Source organism: Narcine bancroftii, chromosome 1 (genome assembly GCF_036971445.1).
Source record: "Narcine bancroftii isolate sNarBan1 chromosome 1, sNarBan1.hap1, whole genome shotgun sequence".
NCBI lineage: Eukaryota > Metazoa > Chordata > Chondrichthyes > Torpediniformes > Narcinidae > Narcine > Narcine bancroftii.
Genome location: NC_091469.1, coordinates 336,875,126 through 336,895,103, shown reverse-complemented (window position 1 = coordinate 336,895,103; position 19,978 = coordinate 336,875,126). Strand labels below are relative to the sequence as shown.

The 19,978-nt window shown below is 38.9% G+C and overlaps 1 long non-coding RNA gene across 1 annotated transcript; it reads right to left on the bottom strand.

The window, feature by feature from the left end:
* Positions 1-760: 760 nt before the first annotated feature.
* On the bottom strand, positions 761-1,372 carry LOC138752266 (uncharacterized). Its single transcript, XR_011350463.1, has 3 exons — positions 1,284-1,372; positions 944-1,096; positions 761-851 (listed from the first exon to the last, which is right to left on the bottom strand). It is a non-coding gene; the product is annotated as an uncharacterized lncRNA (long non-coding RNA).
* Between the last annotated feature and the right edge of the window lie 18,606 nt (positions 1,373-19,978).

The following is a 19,978-nucleotide window of genomic DNA, read 5'->3' as shown; positions in this document are numbered from 1 at the left end:
AAAACTAAACAGAATTTTCAGGATTTGGGATAAATACCTTTGTTAAATAAATGTTGTTCTTCCAGCATCAAAGCTGATTCTAAATAACCTTGCTATTTTAATTGCATTAACCATACCCAATCAAATAATCCAAATGGAACTAAATAATTTCTGCTACCTACAATAGTTTTTTTTTATGGCAAGTGATTATTGGTCTTCTCACTATGTAAGACAGAGGAATAGACTTATTCAAACAAGTTCCTTAAGCTCCATTAGCTTTAAATGCTACAGAGTTAACATGTTTGTGCAACAGACTTGTAAAACTGTATTGGATACTAACTATACAAGGCAATGAAGTCAACCGGCCATCATTGAAGAAATGTTATTGGAGTAGATAAACAATGACCCTGTCCTGCAGAAGAGAGACAAGAAATAATTAAAATGTAAATGTGTTTGCCACTAGTTGTATTAAGGCTGTCTATATGCAAATTTAACATTGTGCTCTTTTTGTTTTATTTAAACATTTCACTTAGAAAGGCACAATACTGAGAAGCTATTTAGACTTAAACTGAATAATGCAACAGGAGGATTTCAGTACATCACATGTCATAAGACAGTGAGTGTTATGAAATATAATAGCCTTGTCACAGTCGGTCAAGGAAAGAGGGATTCTCAAAGAACACTTTTCAAATCCTGTTCAATATGGCTCAATTAAATCCTTTGGCACTATTGTAATGTCAGAAATAAAAGGAGTCAATTTGCACACAGCCAGTTCCCTCAAAACATAATGACATTGACCTGTTTTAATGTTATTAAACATCTGCTTGGTCACTGGTATCTTCAAACTAGTCCCATGATTTGCTTTTGCTTATCTGGAAAGAAGATAGGAGCTTGGTTTTCAATCTGAAAAGTGTTGTGAGTACGAAACATTGACTGCCCAATTGTCTCTATGGATGGTACTGACCTGCTAAGACCTTTGTTTTCTATCAGTACCCTTGCAGGCCGTCAGTTAGATTTCTGAGCTAGTCCTGAGAGCAGGAACTAACCAGGAATTGCATGACTGAAATGCAAAGATGTCACCCACTCAGCTATCACCAACAGAATAAACCAAAGTTTGCTGCAATAAAAACAAAACATATTTAGATACAGGCTGCATCTGCGGAGGGGAAACAAAGTTAATATTTCAGGACAATGACTTTTCATTAGAATATTTTCTTTTTAAGCTACAGTGTGATTTGTTGGGTGGAACCAACAGATGAACAAGATTAGATGTAGAAGAGATATAGAGTAGGAAATAAAACTACCAAAAGGAGATACAAATGCTAAAGTAGATTGATAGCTCCACTCTTCCAGATAACAGGTTAATTGTACCAAAGGACTGTTCTTGGTGATCTGTGCTCTTGATGTCATTCGTTGCAGTCTGTGAAGTCATTGTTCCTTTATCCACCCTCCACATCTATGATGTCACATCAGTGACCATTGTATATTTAGCACATAGACACAAACAATTGATTTAGCTCAGTTCACAATATCATGTAGGATATTCACATCTTGAAAGTCACATTGTTCATGTTGCAGACGGAATGACTTTACAAAAATATATTGCTAACTTAATATGTGACTTTACCACTTGAAAAACCAAGGAGAGATAAAATAGGAAGCTAGTTATGTGTCTATTTTCAAATTTATTGTCAGAGTAAATATATGACATCACATAAAACCCTAAGATTCTTTTTCTATAGGCCAGGCAGAATTTCCACTATTGGCAGTGCAAAAATAAACTGTACATAATGTACACATGTGAAAAATAAACAAATGTAAACAATTGACTGTGCATTTCAGCAAGGAAAGAGAAAACCAAACAGAGTGCAAAAGTAAGAGTTCTTAAATGAACCTCTGATTGAGTATATTGTTTAGGATTCTGATGGTGGAGGGGTGGCAGCAGTTCCTGAAACTGGCGGCACCTATAGCTCTTTCTTGATTGTAGCAGTGAGACCAGTGCTGGGTGGTGTGGATCCTTGATGATTGCTGCTGCTCTTCAACAGCAGCGTTCCCTGCAGAAACTGTAAAAACACAGGCAAAAGAGCTATTCAATTAAACTAGACACAACGTGGATGCAATAAGCAAGAACAGGCATAAACCGTTTAACAAAAAGCTCGCCAAAGTGGAAAGAGAGGCATGGCCAGTGAACAAAAATGAAAGGGAAAATCAAAAAACATGTCGTCAATGTGGTACACACCTACCAAAGAAGTGTCCAGCATATGGTAAAACATGCTATATGCTATATGTACAACAAAAGCAACCATTATGCCCGTTGCTGTAGGAACCAAGTACAACAAAGCAAAGTTTATGCAGTAGATGAAAGGGAGATAGAAGAATTCTATCTAGATGTTGTGATTGAAAACAAGGAAGAAAACAGAGACTGGATGTTGAGATTAAAGTGAATGACATATACATTTCAGTTAAATTGGATAATGGAGCATAAATTAATGTAATTAATGTAATCTTCTGCAAAAATATGAGGACTGGCAACCCATTTTGCGTATGCATCACAATCAATGACAAACGCTGAGATTGATACATTCAAATTGAAAAGGAGCTGTTCAGCATCACATACGCCTGTGAAAGATTTCATCAATTTGTGTCAGGACAAGCAATCAGTATAGAGATTGACCATAAGCCCTTGATTGGATTGTTCCAAAGACCATTAAATGAATGTCCAATTAAATTACAAAGAATGATAATTAGGCTGCAACACTATACACTGAATGTGGCCTGCACTCCGGGTAAGCTAATGTACACAACAGTCATATTGTCTAGTGCTATTGGCACGAGAGAACCAGCAACACCAAAATGGATGAAGATGTGAATGCCTTCGTGGACATGATCACAAGTGCACTGGCCATATCAAATGCAAAAATGGAGCTCATAACATCAGAGACGAACAAAGATGTAACACTGAGACAACTGAGAAAAACATCTTGGATGGATGGCTCAACATGAAGCAGGACTACTCACCTACCATTTCAGAGTACTGGAACTGTAGGGTGGAACTATCAGTGGTTGAAGACATTATCTACAAAGGAAGCAAAATCCTTATCCCAAAGAGCCGAGAAAAATGATGATAAAAAGGATCCATGGAGGACATCTCGGAATCGAAGTGTAAGAAAAGAACACGAGAGGTGACGTACTGGCCAAGAATCAACAGTGATATAACAAATAAAGTGTCAAACTGTACAATATGCTGGAAAAATCGAGCAAGCAATCCTGCAGAACCACTAAAGCCACACCCAGCACCATACAGACCTTACCAGAAGGTAGGCACTGATCTATTCGAATGTCAAGGGAAGGACTGTCTTGTAGATACAGACTATCACTCCTTGTATCCAGAGGTGTGTAGACTGAACACCAGCACTGCAGATGCTGTAATAATTGGTACGAAAACCATATTCTCCAGACATGGTGTGGTAAGCCAGGTCTTCACAGACAATGGACCTCAGTTTTGCAATATACCGTTCCAACAGTATGGCAAAGAGTGAGACTTTGTACATACCACATCAAGTCCTCATTTTCCAAAGTCCAATGGTCTAGTGGAAAAATTAGTACAGACAGAACTAGTAGACAGTGGAACAGACTTCTACCAGAGCATGCTAGTATATCGCACAACGCCGCTCGAGTGTGGTACGTCACCAGCACAACTTCTTATTGGATGTAGGCTAAGATCAAACCTACCCATTCAGGAGAACCTCCTAAAAACAAAAGAGGGGGAGAAAGTGAGGAAGTTCAAAGAACAACAGAAGGAAAAACAAAAGTATTACTTTAACAGAAGAACAAGAAACCTACCAGAACTCTACACTGGTGACCAAGTAAGGCTAAAAGACAAAACAAACGTATGGATTCAGAAGTGAATTGTCCTTAGTGAAGTCCAACCAAGATCATACATCATTCAGACAGATGAAAGTCCTGTTCTGCGAAGAAATCATCGAGATCTTCAAATGGTACCAGCCATAGTAGATGGAAAAAAGGATACTGTTGAACAACCTGAATGCACATCTGAGGCAACAAATCAGATTCATCAACAATCAATCAGGAGACTGTCAAGACATGCAAATCTTCCTAAGATACTCATTGAGTAAATTTAAAGACTCCTGTCATAGAATGAAGTAGTGCTATTTTATTCACTCTTCGAGTTTTAGTGTATGTAAATTTGAACACACAAAACGAGTTTTTAAAAATGTTAACAATGTTGACAAATAATGAAAAATTTTCTTTGTGTTAAATTTAAAATTATACTTTAAATTTAAAGTTATACAAAGAAAACATGTTAGTTAAAAGTAAGCTACTTTTGTTTTAAGAAAGGGAGATGTAATGATAGTGATCATGGTTGCAATGCAACTAGCAATGCCTTACCATTTGATTAGATTTACCTGCCAGCAGGGGGCTGACATACCGAATTTAGATCTGTAATGGAGGCTTGCAGCCTCATGGCATACCTCATGGTACTGTTTACAACAACTTTGAAGTAAAGAAGTTTTTCATTCATCTATGTGTTGTCTTAAGAATACAAGATGAAACACAGGTGTAAGAAGCCCCTTAGAAAAATAATGGCTCCATAATTTAAGTATGTGATGTAGTACTGGTGAATTGTTATATTACACCAATTTTTCATCCCATTTATAAAGTATATGTTCCGGTATATTTTCTCCCAATTTATCTAATTCTATCTTAGTCCAGTCCAGTTTTTCTCCTCTCTGATAAAAATCTGATAAGTACCTTAATTGTGCTGCCCTGTAGTAATTTTTGAAGTTTTGAAGCTGTAACCCTCTTTGCTTGTAAGTCCATGTTAATTTTTCTACCGCTATTCTTGATTTCTTCCCTTTCCATAAATATTTCCTTACTATTTTCTTCAGTTTTGCAAAATATTTCTCTGTCAGGGGGATTGGTAATGTTTCGAATAGATATTGCACTCGTGGGAACACATTCATCTTAATACAGTTTACTCTTCCTATTAAAGTTAACAGTAGTTTTTTCTAATTCTCTAGATCTTCCTCTATTTTTTAATTAATGGTTCATAACTTAATTTGTATAAATGTTTTAGGTTGTTATCTATTTTGATACAGGTAATGTATCGCCTGTGATTGCCATTTGAAAAGGGTATTTTTTTAAAATTTCTGAATAATCAATTTTGTTCATTGGCATCACTGAATTCCCCTGGAAGAAAAAAAGATAAATGATCAAATACCATAAATGATATTAACACAAAATCCATTAATTCCCTTCACAATAGACAATTTATTTTTCAAGAAATGGGATAGAAAAGGAATCAAGAAAATAGAAGATTGTTTTTTGGGAAATAAATTATTAACATTTGAGCAATTAAAAGATAAATATGGAATAACACAAAGTACAATATTTACATATTGGCAATTGAAAATTTATCTAAAAGATATATTGGGAAATAGCTTGAGATACCAGAAAGTAGCAACGATGAATATTTAATCACAGACACAATGATAATTTTAAAATTATTACAAATATGAACATCAAATTATAATATAAAGTATAGACCGAAACAAAGTTGGGAAAAAGATTTAAACACGGAGATAAAGAACAAAACATGGGAGAAGTTATGTATAGGAAGAATGAGGAACACGATAAATAGTAGATTATGTATGATACAATATAACTGGCTACACAGATTATAGATTACTCCTCAGAAATTAAAGGAATGGTACCCAACAGCTTCGGATAGATGTTTTTGTTGCAAAAAAGAGATTGGAACAACATTACATGCAATTTGGACATGCTCAAAAGTAAAAACTTTCTGGGAAGATCTAAACCTAATATTAAACAAAATCACAAATAAACAATATGCAAAAGATTCAAAAAGAATTCTGTTAAATAATATAAGAGACAAAAAATTAGGACTAAAATTAGACCGAGCCCAAACAAAATGTATTAATGGTAGCACCAGCAGTAGCCAAAAAAATGTATTATGACAACCTGGAAATTGAAAACAAACCTTCAAATACAACAGTGGTATACAGAAATAAACAAGTGCATTCCATTAGAAAAAATTACATACAATCTGAAAGACAAGTGTACACTATTCAAACAAATTTGGGAACCATGCATAAAATACGTCGGAGAATGCCGACCACAAACCTCCATCTTGTCAAACAATATAATTATGAGCACAGTAAGATTTAAAAATGTGAAAGTGGACGATGCAATTTTTTTCTCCTTTTTTTGGTTATTTCTTTGTTTTATTGTTTTTATTGATTTTTGATGAGGGTAGGAAAGGGGAGAGAGGAAGTGGGGGGGGAAAGAAAAAATGTCACTATGTATCATATTGTTGATCATTTTTGCATGTAGTTATTGATATGACCTATAGTGCAAAAAGAAAAAAAAAAGAAAAAGAAAAAGAATTGCTCTTGTGAGATCACATCACCTATTGCAGTTGCATTCTCATGACCCAAGGATGCATAAACTTGTCATTGAGGGAAGTACAGTAAAGGTTCACTGGACTTCTTGTCAGTGCGGCAGATTTACCACGAGACGAGAGATTTCAGTAGAGTGGGCCTGTATTCTGTTTTTAATTTATGAAATACACGAGAGCATGCTGCCCAAACATGGCCACTTAAACCTACTAACCCTGCACATCTTTGGAATATGGAAAGAAACTGGAGCACCTGGAGGAAACCCACATAGTCTCAGGGGAGAACAAATAAACTCCTTCCAGAGAGTGCTGGATTTGACCCATGTTGCTGACCCTGTAATACTGGGGAGTGTAAGGGGAGGTGATCCAACATACAGGCAGGAGACAATAGGTGGATAAGGGAGGGAGGGTGCCACAGCAAATCCCTGTATTTTATTCAGGCAGACATTAATGAAGGGGTAAAGCCTGAGATGTTTGTTATTGCCCTTATCTTTGCTACGTAACGTATGCTGTTTGACCTGCTGAGTTTCACCAGCACTATGTTTTAAATTCAATCACTGTGTCTGCAGACTTCTATGTTTTACTACTTCTTAGTTCATGTTTGTCTTTGTTGTGAATGTCCATGAGATTTGTGACATTCCAGGTCCTGAACTTCAAATTGTAGAATAGAAGTTTGATGTGCATGATTTCTTTAATGAGGAGTAGTTGTTATACGTCAGTTACTACATGGACGAGGCAGTACGAAGGCTTGATCCGGTCGCAAGGGAAACTAAGATGACAGAAAACCAGAGTGCATGGATTCTACATGCGCCTATGACTCAAAGAATAAAGGGAAAGCTAGAATCAAGTCATAAAATCTTGGTACAAGATTAAATGGGCAGGGTCAAGGACAGACACAGAATTAGAACAACAGGGATTAAATTTGGGTTTAATTATTTTGTTGAACAAAGTAAAAATATTAATGTTTATCTTTAAGCAAACTTGGAGTTCGATGAACTTCAGGCCCACATTTTCATGGTACACATTAAGACCAATGATTTCTACCTGAGTAACATTGCACAATACCATACCTACCTCAGATCACTTTTGTCCTTGTCTTTGTTTCCTCTAGGGTTCACTGTTCAAAACTACTCCTTGCCCTCAGTCAGTCTCCATTGAAGTCATATGAAAACCTGGTATTTTTTCCCGTTCATCAATTAATGATGCATTTGGCCAAGAAGTGAATCCAATTTCCTATTCTAGTTTCCCTTCCACAGTAGTCTTTTCCGGCCTTATAACTCGAGTAATTAGATTACCTTGCTATCACTTAGGTACTTGTGACTTGTCTTCAGAAAACAGGCCAAAGGTTTGGAATTTCCTCCCAAAGCCTTTATGTCTCTCTAACTTTTTATCCTCCAATTTCCTCATGCTTAATCTTAATCTTAAACCCTTAACATAATATTGAGTTGGAAGATGCCCCTATAAAATGCAATCAAGTATATTGATTTGCTAAATATGTGACATAAATGAAAGTTATTGCTGGTCTGTAAAAGAAAAGAAAAACATACATGAGCAAGCACCATAAAATGAAAGAATTGGTGCAGATTCGATAACAGTCAATAAGCAGATCTAGACTCGGGCATTAAGTCAGAGGACAATTGATTGCCAGCTCCACTCGTGATAAAGAGTAATGGTGGACTTTTCTGTGGTAAAATAATAAGGAGAATTGATTCTTCAAATTATCAAAGCATTTTCATAGCTTTCTGATGTGATGTTGTTTATTTAAATAAGGAAACATTGATTCCATGATAGCTGAAGGATCAATCTAATTTATTGCATTCATAACTGCAAAATACTCATAGCTTTACTGAGATTATAGCACTTGTTTTGTGTTTCAATGCTTTTCCATCCATAATCATGGCTGGCATCACACCATCACTCGATCTATAACTATCTCAATTACTAGCTTAAATTTCCACTTGCAATGGCTTAGATATTAATGACTCTTTGAATCTATTTAAATTAGAATGTAAGCCAGGAATCAGTATCAGATTCAGATTTATTGTCATAAACACCTGTAATGAAATTTGTTGTTTGCAGCAGCAGTTTTGTACATTGCAGGTGCAATATTACAATAAATTACAGTTCTGTAAATACAATATTTACAAATAAATAATTAGTGCAAAAAATAGAAAAAAAGTGAGGTTGTGTCCGAAATATGATGCCAGATCTGTTTTTATAAAGTTTGGGTGTGCATCTTCAAGCTCTTGTACCTAGTTCCTAATGTTCATAGTGAAAAATGTTCATGGCCTGGGTGGTGAGGGTTCTTGGTGACAGAAGCTGTTTTTGTCAGACACCACCTCTTAAGTATGTCCTTAATGGAATGAAGAGTAATGCCATGATGGTGCTGGCCAAGTTTACAACCCTCTGTAGCCTTTTCCTGCTTGTGCATTGGCAACTCCATACCAGACAGTAATACAACCAATCAGTACGCTCTCCACCTGTACACCTGCAGAAATTTGCAAGAGTTTATAGTGACGTACCAACAATCTATCATTATATATGATTTACACTACCTTATTTTGCCCTATATAGGTTTTATGTTCAGTTAGGAAAGTTGAAGTGCCCACCCATTTTTTTAGTAGGGCCAACATATCCATTGGAAATGAATCAAGAACTGAACAGAATATAAAAGTTCAATCAAAGACTGTACCAGACCATTTGATAGCCAATATGAAAAAGTGTAGCAACATTGACAGATTGCAGAGCAGGTCAATGTGCTTGAAGGTGGGTATCAGCCATACTTGTCCCTGCACTATTAAAAGATTCCCAAAAGTTGGATAGATGACTGATGATTTCACTGAAAAATGCTGAGATCTTGAATAAAGACAGAAAGTACAATTTTATTCCTTTAGCAACTACCCCAGTTATCATTTCATTTAGCTAGTTTACCTTTATGAAGAATTGTAGAGAATTGAAAATGGGTCTGTTCCTGCGTTCATTCATCTCCATCTCTCTTTCCAACAGTGCTTCCATAGTTCTCATTCTTTTTAGTAAATGGCAGAACTAGAAGGCATAAGTTTACAGTAAGAGACAAGAGATTTAAGAGGCACCTGAAAGGCAACATTTTCACATGGAGTGTGGTCCATATCTGGAATGATCTGCCAGAGAAAGTTATCGAAGTTTGTATAATTCTAAGGTTCAAAAGGCATTTGGAGAGGTGAATAGGGCGGAAGGGTTGAGGAGGATATGGACCTCAGGCAAACTCGACTTGCTCACAATGTTGACTTGGCCAGCATAGATGTATGAGCCAGGGAAGCCTGTTGGGTGCTCCGTAACTCTATGACATGGTTCTTTCTTCAGATTTTGCAACTCACACCCATGGATCAGGACTCTCTTTCTCTCGCTCTCTCTCTCTCTCTCTCTCTCTCTCTCTCTCTCTCTCTCTCTCTCTCTCTCTCTCTCTCTCTCTCTCTCTCTCTCTCTCTCTCTCTCTCTCTCTCTCTCTCTCTCTCTCTCTCTCTCTCTCTCTCTCTCTCTCTCTCTCTCTCTCTCTCTCTCTCTCTCTCTCTCTCTCTCTCTCTCTCTCTCTCTCTCTCTCTCTCTCTCTCTCTCTCTCTCTCTCTCTCTGATCCACATTTCACAGCTCCTGAAAATTCCTTCCTCTCACATCCACAAGAGAATGAAGTTGACTATCACTTCATCACTCCTGCTTTCGATTGAATGGCACTTTACATTCTTCCTCACAAGTTCTAATCATCTGCATGATGAACTGAGCCTAGTTCTTCATGAGCTGAAAGTGAGCAAACTTCCACCTGCTCAGTGTACCCCTCAGATTAGTTCTGATTTTCTTTAAGAATCCAATTCAGCATTGTCATTTTTCAAGTGCTCATTGCTCACTAAACCACAGCCTTATGCTCCATCTTGTTCTTCTTAGAGGTGGATTTCTTAATTATATTTTAAGATTTAAATCTATATCTTATGAAAGTAAACAGCTTGTCAATGGCTGACATCTGAGACACATCATTAGCACTCACATAGTATTTTAATTACACAGTTGTGACTCAAGGACCAGGATGGACCATGCAATTGATTGTTGCACTTTTCAAGCCTTGCATGACAATCGATTACATGCTTAGTCCAACTCATTGACAACACGTCAGTTCGATCTGTAGTTTGCCACAACAATTTATCTCTTTCACTGAAATTGCAAAGTGGACTACCTGTGAAAAATGATGCAGAAACTGAAGTGACCATTCTGCTCTCCTCTCCTTTCTACATCAATTTACAACAAGTAAACAGACATGAAAGAAAGTATTGCAGTTGTTATGGGCCATGTTACGTTTTGTCCAGCTTGGCTAATTTAGGAATATACATGAGTGAATACACAGGGGGGCTCGTTTCAAATAAATTCTTCATACTTTCTTGCATGTTAAATTTGATAGTATTTTTACCTCATGAATTTGTGACATGCCATCCCATCAGCTCCAAAAAGTGTTCACTAGAAGATATGAAGAGTTTCAGGTTGGCCACTCCTTTCTTTTATTGTGTCAATTTCTTTTGCATCATAATTAAACTAATCAAGATTAGATGAGCAGCTGCAATATGCTGGCTGAATGATTGGATGAGCTGACAGAAGAGATGTGGCTTATAATTCCTTCTAAAATAAAGGAAGTATGGTAAACCACTATCTGTTGACTGTACCTGTGACCCCACCCACAGCTTCCTGAATGAAGGCGACTGTTTCACAGCCCCCTCCCCAGTGCAGGACAGTCGAGCAGCATGGACATGCCTTTGTTCTTTAGCAAGTAAAAGCCTATCAGTGCCCAACTTCAGTCTTTTGGCATCACTGATGGTGCATCAGCAAGGAAATACAGAGTTGTGCATTTTCACAATTGATAAGAGATTGAGAACCAGCTCATTGTTGCTCATTCCTTAGATGCCATCGTCATCGTCGTGGCTATCCCTCCAATCCATTGATCTATTGATGGGCTCTCAAGTGGCTTATGAGTAATGGCCCACAGAGTGAAGATGTCTGGTATGTATTTGTTTAACGTGTACTTAATGTTGCACTCCAAGAAACACACAGCATTTCACAAATCAACCAACCAGTTCCAGTGGTGTGGAAACCATGACAATTAGAGCTGATTGATCTTTTCCAGCCTTAGTCCTCCTTAACAGCCATTGATTTCAAAGTAACTTTGTCCGCCTGTTCAACCATTGAGGTCTTGGTTGGATTGTTCTTTGTCAGGGGCCTCTCCCTCGGCCTTACCGCCATTGGTGACCCTACCAGGAGCATAGCTCCAGACAGAATCACTCTCAGGATCTCAGAACCACACAAGCTTTTCCACCATGGCAAGGAGAAAATCCACAGAGATGTGCTATACTATGTATGGGTGGTGTTTTTGGAGATTTTGAATGTAATTCTAATTCGTGCAGGTCATTTTTTTTTTGTCACTGACACCCACATTCTGCAAGATTTGCAGATCAGATTCTGTGCAAATACACTACTTCTCTTGTCTCTGTGCTGTAGCCAGTCACCATCACTGATCGCTGCTTCTGTCAGATTTCCCTGTGTTATCATTCTCACAGAGTGACATAAAATGCATCAGGAGCACTCCACTCAATATTGCCATCACAACACTCAAGGAGTCAAGCACTGTTCCATGCTATTGCTGATCTTCCCAACTTCTGAAATAGACTGCTGCACTGGCTTTTTGAAAGCTGCACTCCAATCTTACATCATTTAAGCGTCAAGGGACATTTAGATAAGCCGATCCAATGAATATGTTTTTGCCCATCACGGGGTGAAACCTGTTGGAACATAGAAAAATAGTGAAATTCATCATGGAATTTTTAAAAAAATCATATCTCAGTAGCATATCCATGTTTCCTCTCAATTGTTTTTCCTTCTCACTATTTCTGAAAAAAAAGCCTCTTTAAATATGCTACACTTCAATTACATGCTCCTTTCAGAGGAAGGTGCTTTAATGCCTTGATGTTGCATCTCCCAGCTTTTTAATCCTAGATTCCAGAGAAATTCCTTTGATAGCCTTTTCATACCTTCTGTGATTATGTTGAATTGCACTCTCTGTATTTTCAATATAACTCTCATATAATTAACACTAAAACAAAAAATACACACACTTGTGTCTGTAGTTTAAGTATTTTTATCAAGAACTGAAGCACAACTGAATTTATTGCAAAATCTAGAGTAGTTTAAGTTGGAAATAAATGAATTGTTTCCTATCTTGTTTTATTGATGAGAGCCATAAACATAAATATAAAAAGAAATAATTTCTTATTTGCTCCAGATTGAAAAATGAAGAGAAACTGTCTAATCTCTTTCAAGTTCCCTTAAGGAACCAAATAACTCAGAATTCGTAACTTATCCTTGAACTTTCTTTTTTTTTCCCTTTCAATCATTACATTAATGAAAGAAAGATACTGCTGATCTGTTTTAAATATGTGCAAAATTTAGTCATTTTTCATTCAAATAATGTCATCTGTGAATCTACTAACAGCAATGAGAGCAATTTGTGAGATGAATTGGTGGGCAATGTGCCATTTTTAAACTAAGAAACAGCTGTGCCCCAGCATTAATTTTATATTTCACATAACCCTGGTAACAAATCAAATAAAACATGCTCGCTTCATGCATCATCTGCTGTCTTCTTAATATTTATTCACATGACTCTCATTCCAAGTTGGTGCTCTTGACTTATATGAAGTAATTTTTCAGTCACAGTAAACTTATTCATCATCCCAATTTACTCAAATGGGATCATGCACATTAACTTTAATTATTTTGTTGTGTGGAGTCTTTCAAAAAGACTCTTTAAATGTCCATCTTATAGCTAAGCAATTAATTAATGACTGAGAATTAATTATTACTTTATTCCACCCCTTTGATTAGCAATTTGTTTTACTCTGTCATTCTCTAGATCTGGTGTTATGTTTAATGTGGGTATTGTTCCTTTGGCTTGTTCTGTTCTGACTTTAATCTTTTTTCTGGCCATTCCTTCTTCTTTAATGCATTTTGTCTTTTTTCATTTGTCTCACTCCTTCCACCTTTTAATATGTGCAGTACACTGACAGCTCTTACATCAAACCCAGAACTCTCTGTATCCCATTGGAATTGCAAGGACAAAGCTTCAGGTTCCACTGACCCAAGGAATAAAATGTCATTATATTGTGATATAGCCTGGGCTGTATACTAGCAATTGTACAGTTTGACATTTTGACCATTAATGTTTTACTTCTTCACACAATTGACAATGTTTATAAAAACATTTACAATTTTTTAGAAATTTGGAGATATATTTCCTCTACTGATTATGCTTCCTTATTTATTTCAGACATTGATTTTTTTTAAACTTTATTTATTCATTCAAAATACAGATAGTAACATATATAACAATAAACTAAACATGAATGATATATTTTATATATATAAAAGAAAAAAAGAAAAAAAAGAGACCTCCCCTTTCAGCCATAGAGAAAAAAATATAAAGAAAAATTAAGCATACATATTAAAATCTAATCAATGTAAATCAAAATGTAAATATTCTGAATATAACTTATTAATAAAAAAACTATAATTATCATATGAAACATGTGATTTTTCCATTATTAAGCAATATTTCATCTCATTATGCCATCTATTAATATCAATCATATTTGTATCTTTCCACGTACTAGCTATACATTTTTTTTGCTACAGATAATGCTAAATATACAAAAGCAAGTTGAAATTTATCTAATCCCAGACCTTTCAGAGGTTGCAAACTACCCAATAAATATACTGTTGGATCTAAAGGTATTTTAATCTTATACAGGTATTCCAGAAACACAGACATTGATATAAGTTGGCCATTCAGCCCTTCACTTGGATATTTTATATCTCAGTGCCACTTTCCTCACCCCACATGCCATGCTTCACTGAATATTCAAAAATATATCCAACTCCTTAATTAATACTTTCAGTGACAGAACTTCCACAGCCCTCTTAGGAATGAATTCCAAAGATTCATCACACTCTTGGTGAAGAACTTCTTATAATCTCTTTCCTAATGATTGATCCTTAGGCTTGATAATCTGATCATCCCAGACAGGGATACAAGCACTCCTTTATCTTTCCAATTAAGACCCAAAAGAAATTTGAATGTTTTAAAGCTCATCTGCATTCTTATGAACACAGAAGAGTAGAACCTGGTCTGTAGGGTCTTTTGATACTGCCATCATCTCAGCAATCAATGATGTGAACTTTTTTTCCATGTTATTAGGGAGTATATCCTTCCTGAATTTGAGAGAGCAGACCAATACATAATGGTCCAGATACATTCTTATCAGGGCATTTCATAAATGGAGCAAGATGACCCTGATCCCCTGCTTAAATATTGCAATGAAAGCCAACATATTTTTGCTTTCTCATCTGCACATTGACGTAAGAACAAGAAGAGTCCAGTCACCCCTGTGAGAATATGCTCTTCCATGAATGAACTCCCATTTGTCTGCATTTCATTCATGTCCTTTACTGTTCCAATCTATCAAAACTCTATTGACCATGCTCTTAAAAATTCCAATTGGCTCAGCAACAATAAATGTTATAAATTCTAGATTAAAAATCCTGAAAACCATCACATAGATCAAGAATGCTGATGTAGTTCATATTCATCAACCAATGCTCTAAATTTGTATGAAGCATATATTGGAAATAGTAAATTAGGGAGAGGGGAGATAAAGAGTTTGGTAGGGTTCAGAGTGTTTACAAAAGGACAGGAATGTGGAAGTGTTGTGATGGTGTAAGAGAAGGGAAATGCACATGTTCCTGCTGTTCTGGGTGACCCAAGATGTGACTGGAAGCCTTTAAATCAAGTGAACTGACCAGTTCGAGCAATCTGAATTTCAGGAATCATTTGAAGGACCACTTTATTCTTCAAGAACTTTGGCAATCAGTTACGCAGTTCAAATATATGATCAGAAGCAAATGAGGGACCTCCCCTTCCTCTTTTCCATGGCAGCAAAGGCCAAAGCATCCAAAAGTTACAGAGGTGACCAAGAACATGTGGGCATCAAAATGCAATGCATGTAATGCTTTTCCTCAGAAAGGTGCCTGGCAAAGACTTTGCAAACTTCAAAAAGGATAATGCTGAGAGCATAGGTGAGCATGACATTGACACACTGTTTGACTTGGCAACTGATCTACATTCAGATCCATTCTACCTTCATTGCTGGAAATGAGAGTAAAATGGATCTGGTGATTTAGTAAAGTTAAAAATAAAAGTGGCAGTGAATATTGTTCTTGTTTCCAGCATTGTACTTTAAGAAAGATGTCAAACCACTGCCAGGACTTAATAGAACAGAATCTCAGTAAGGGACTGCAAAAATAGGGAGAGACTGGAAGAACTGAGCTTGTCATCTTAAAAGTTTCCTTCCCTGTAACTTTTCTTCTCCCAACCCCCTCCCTGTGGTGGTACACCACTGGTCTACTGCAGAGGGCAACCTCTGAACCCGCAGGAGTGTAAGGAGACAGGACAACACCTGGCCGACTGTCAATCAGTCAGCCAGAATGGATCAAGCCCCATCCGGTCGGGTGTCAATCACCCTCCGGGATATAAGCCTGCGCCGGCCTCCCGAGGCCTCACTCAGAGTTGCTGCTACCGTAGCCAGCCTGGCTCTGTGGAAGTATTTGTGGATTAAAGCCTGTTGTACAGTCTTTACCTTGTGTGTCTGATTCTGGCAAACAGCGCACCACACTCCCCATTCTTATAGTTTCTCCCTCTACCTGTCTGTCCACCTCCTATCATCTCTGGGCCCCTCCCTCAGCTTATTTCCCCTTTCTATAGGTAAAACACAGGATTCTGTTGACACTGAAGTTAAGTGGAAAACAAAACCACCCAAATACTGAAGAAACTCAGCAGGTCAAACAGTGCCTTGATTTAACAAAGGTGAAGATACGTCATCAACGTTTCGGGCTTGAGCCCTTCATCAAGGTGTGGGGGAAAATGAGAGATGTCTGAACAAAAGGGGAAGAACCGCAGGTCGGTGGGGAAGGAGTCTAGGCTAGGTGGAGAGAAAAAGTAAGTAGGAACTGGAATAACTAGTTAAAGGGTGGGGAGAGGGGTGAAAAGGCAAGCTGATTAGTAGAATGCAGTGAACTCAATGTTCATGCCCTGGGGTTGGAGGATGCCCAGACAAAAAATGAGGTGTTGTTCCTCCAATGTGCAGGTGGTCAGGGTGGGGTTGTGAGAAAGGCAATAGACAGACATATGAGCTTGAATGTGTGACTCAGAATTGAAATGGTTGGCTACAGGGAGGTCGGTTTTATTGTGGACGGAGAGGAGGTGCTGGGTGAAGCGATCTCCTAATCTGTGACTGGTCTCTCTGATGTAGGGAAGGCCACAGAGCGTGCACCAGATGCAGGAAATTCCCTCCCCACCATCGCTCCCCCGCACCTTCCACCTTCATAGGAGGTGTAATACCTGCACCCATACCTCCTCCCTCACCACAGTCCAAGGTTCAAAACAGTCCTTTCAGGTGAAGCAACACTTCACCTATATCTCCAAAGAACTCATTTACTGCATCCAGTTCCTACTTCCTTTCTCTCTCCACCAAGCCTAGGCTCCTCGCCCACCATCCTGCAGTCCTTCCCCCACCAGCTATCATCTCCCACCCTTACTAACCCCTCCCCTTCCCCCTCTTGTTCAGACATCTCTCATGTTCCCCCCAACCTTCATGAAGGGCTCAAGCCTGAAACATTGGTGATGTATCTTTACCTTTGCTACATAAAGGCACTGTTTGACCTGCTGAGTTTTTCCAGCATTTGTGTGTTTTCTCCCCTTTTATATATATAATTTTGCCTATTCTATCTTATTCTTTATAAAGGCTTCAGACCCAAAACATTGTCTGATCATTTCCACCGATCTGCTGAGGCCTTGAGGCTGTGTGGAAGGGAAAGCTCCAGGAGTGGTTCACGCCAATGATGCCATTCTCCACAACACAATCAAGGATGGCCAGGTGAGTTGAGCGGAACACGCACTTGGCCTTGTTATATATCAGATTAAGGAGCTTGGCTAACTCGAGAAATCTCTGGAGATTGGCATCTTGTTCCTGCAGGTCGTGGCTGCAGATGGTGACATTGTCGAGATATGGGAAGTGGCCCGCAACTCATACTGATCTATCATGTGGTCCATCTCCTGCTGGAAGACCGAAATGCCATTTGGATGCCAAAGGGGACCCGCAGGAAGTGGTAGAGGCAGCCATCCACCTCTAATGCCGTATTCTAGTGGTGGTCTCTGAGAGCTATTACTGATTTCAATAACCCCTTCCTTAAATAAGCGCTGTACCTCTGCCTGGATAAAGGCCCTAACCCCAATGCTGTACCATCTGCATTTAGTGGTGATGTGTTTGCAATCAGGGGTGAGGTTGGCGAATAGTGACAGTGTGTGTACGGGGGATTGACTATCAAATTGCTGGTTATGAATGGTAACGGGTTGATGGGGCCCATCAAATGCCATCATCATGCTTTTAAGGTGACATTGAAAATCAAGCCCTATCAGTACAGCAGCGCAGAGCTGCAACATTACCATCAGTCTAAAATTGTCATATACAGTACCCCACACTGTTAAAGTCACAATAGAGAAACACCGAATGTCTGCTGTAAATGACTTGAATGCCAAGAAGACCTTCTGGTTCATTGGGAGTACTGTGAGGGGGAGGCTCTGCACTGTGCCTGGATGTATAAAACTCTCTGTGTACCTGCTATCGATCAAGCAACTCGTCACGTGGCCATTTACCTTGATGTCCATCATCGACCTGGTGAGTTGGTGCGGACTGTCCTGGTTGAGGGTGATGGAGGCTAGGGTCGAGTCGCTGCACATCACTGCAGTAGAAGGTGGCGGTGTCCAAGATGGCGGTCCCTCAGGGCCCACATTTGGTGCAACTGGGTCCTGAAGGTGGGGTCCAAGATGGCGACCCCCACAGATTGCACATGGTGCTGCTTGGCCCGGGTCATTGCAGTGATCCGGAAGACCGTCCCCATGATCTGCACGCGGTTCTACTCAGAATGGGTTTGGACTTGCACACTTTGGCGGTGGCCCTTATTCCCATAGCTGAAGCAGATTGAATCCTTTGCTGGGCTGCGTTTCCTCTGGTGCATGCCCAGGCTGGAGAAGTATCACTTTGGGGGTTCCTGGAACGCTGTAGCTGAGGTCGGGTCATTAGCAGAGCCGGGAGGGTTTCGTCGACTACTGCTGCTGTAGTCTAGTCGTTAGTGGAGCGGGGTGGTGGTGGTGTGTTCCAGGATGGCTGCGACCAGGGTGATCATGAGGTGGCTGTGTGGTTGGTTGAGTAGGCCTCCTTGTTCTGGAGAGCCACCTCCAGTGTACCTGCCAGCTCGACTGCTCTCTGCAGGCTGAGTTCCCCTTGCTCCATAAGTCTCTGTCATATGTAATTTGATCTGATCCCCCATGACATACGTGTCCCGGATCAGGTCCTCTGTATACTTCATGGCGGACACGGCTTTGGATTCACAGGCCCTGCCGAGTGCTCACAGGGCTTGAAGATATTTGGCATTTGATTCACTGGGTTGTTGCTTTCTAGTCACTAGAAGGTGTCTAGTATAGACAACATTGATCTTCTGCAGGGATTCCCCTTTGAGGATATCCATGGCCTCCTGGTACGTGTGGCATCCCTGATCATGGAGTACACCAGGGTGCTGATCCGAGATTGTATTACTTGCAGTTTGTCAGTCTCCGATTACACAATAATAGAGGAGGCCTGCAGGAATGCCTCACAACAGCGCAGCGAGAGATCTAAGCTGGTAGATGCCTCAGGCAATTTAAGGTTGATCTCCAGCTTTTCTGGCTTCAGGATCTGCTCCAATGGAGAAAACTTCAAGTGAACTAAATCGGTGCATCATCAATCACTCAGAAGACTATCGTGGAGAAACCAATAGATTTTAATTCACTTGAGAACATAGCATATTTTTACTGTTCAGTTGTCCTGCTCTGAACTGCAAGGGGCTTTAGAACAGCCACCTTTATACAGGAGCCTGTGGGGTGGGGCCAAAGGTACAACCGGCCAATAGGTGTGCCTGACCAAATAATTATACATTTCAGTGGGTTACTACACCAACCACTGTCTACTGAAAGGGGACTGTGCCTTCTACCAATCTGGAGAAATATCAAGTGAACTTTTAGACATCTTTAACTGAGATATTTTGCATCTCTGTGGTATGGGGTGGTGAAGAGATGCACTTAGAATGAAATCAAGGGAAATTCCAGACTGATGATTTTGGCACTTGGCACATCAAAGGTGGCTTAGAATGGTTTTGGTAAACAGAGATCTGTCCCTGCCAATATTGTGGTAAAAGAAGAATATTTTAAGTTCCTAGGTATCAGATGTTTTTAGACTATTGGTGTGAACTATTTGTCTCAATAAAAAAGGAAATTTCAGATGTGTTTGCCTTGTAAATGCATAGTACAGGTAAGGTCATGCTGAATAATGTATTGCACCCATTGAATTTCCACTTGATAACTTGTTTTTGTGTTGGTAACTAAAATATGTAAAAGTATGTTT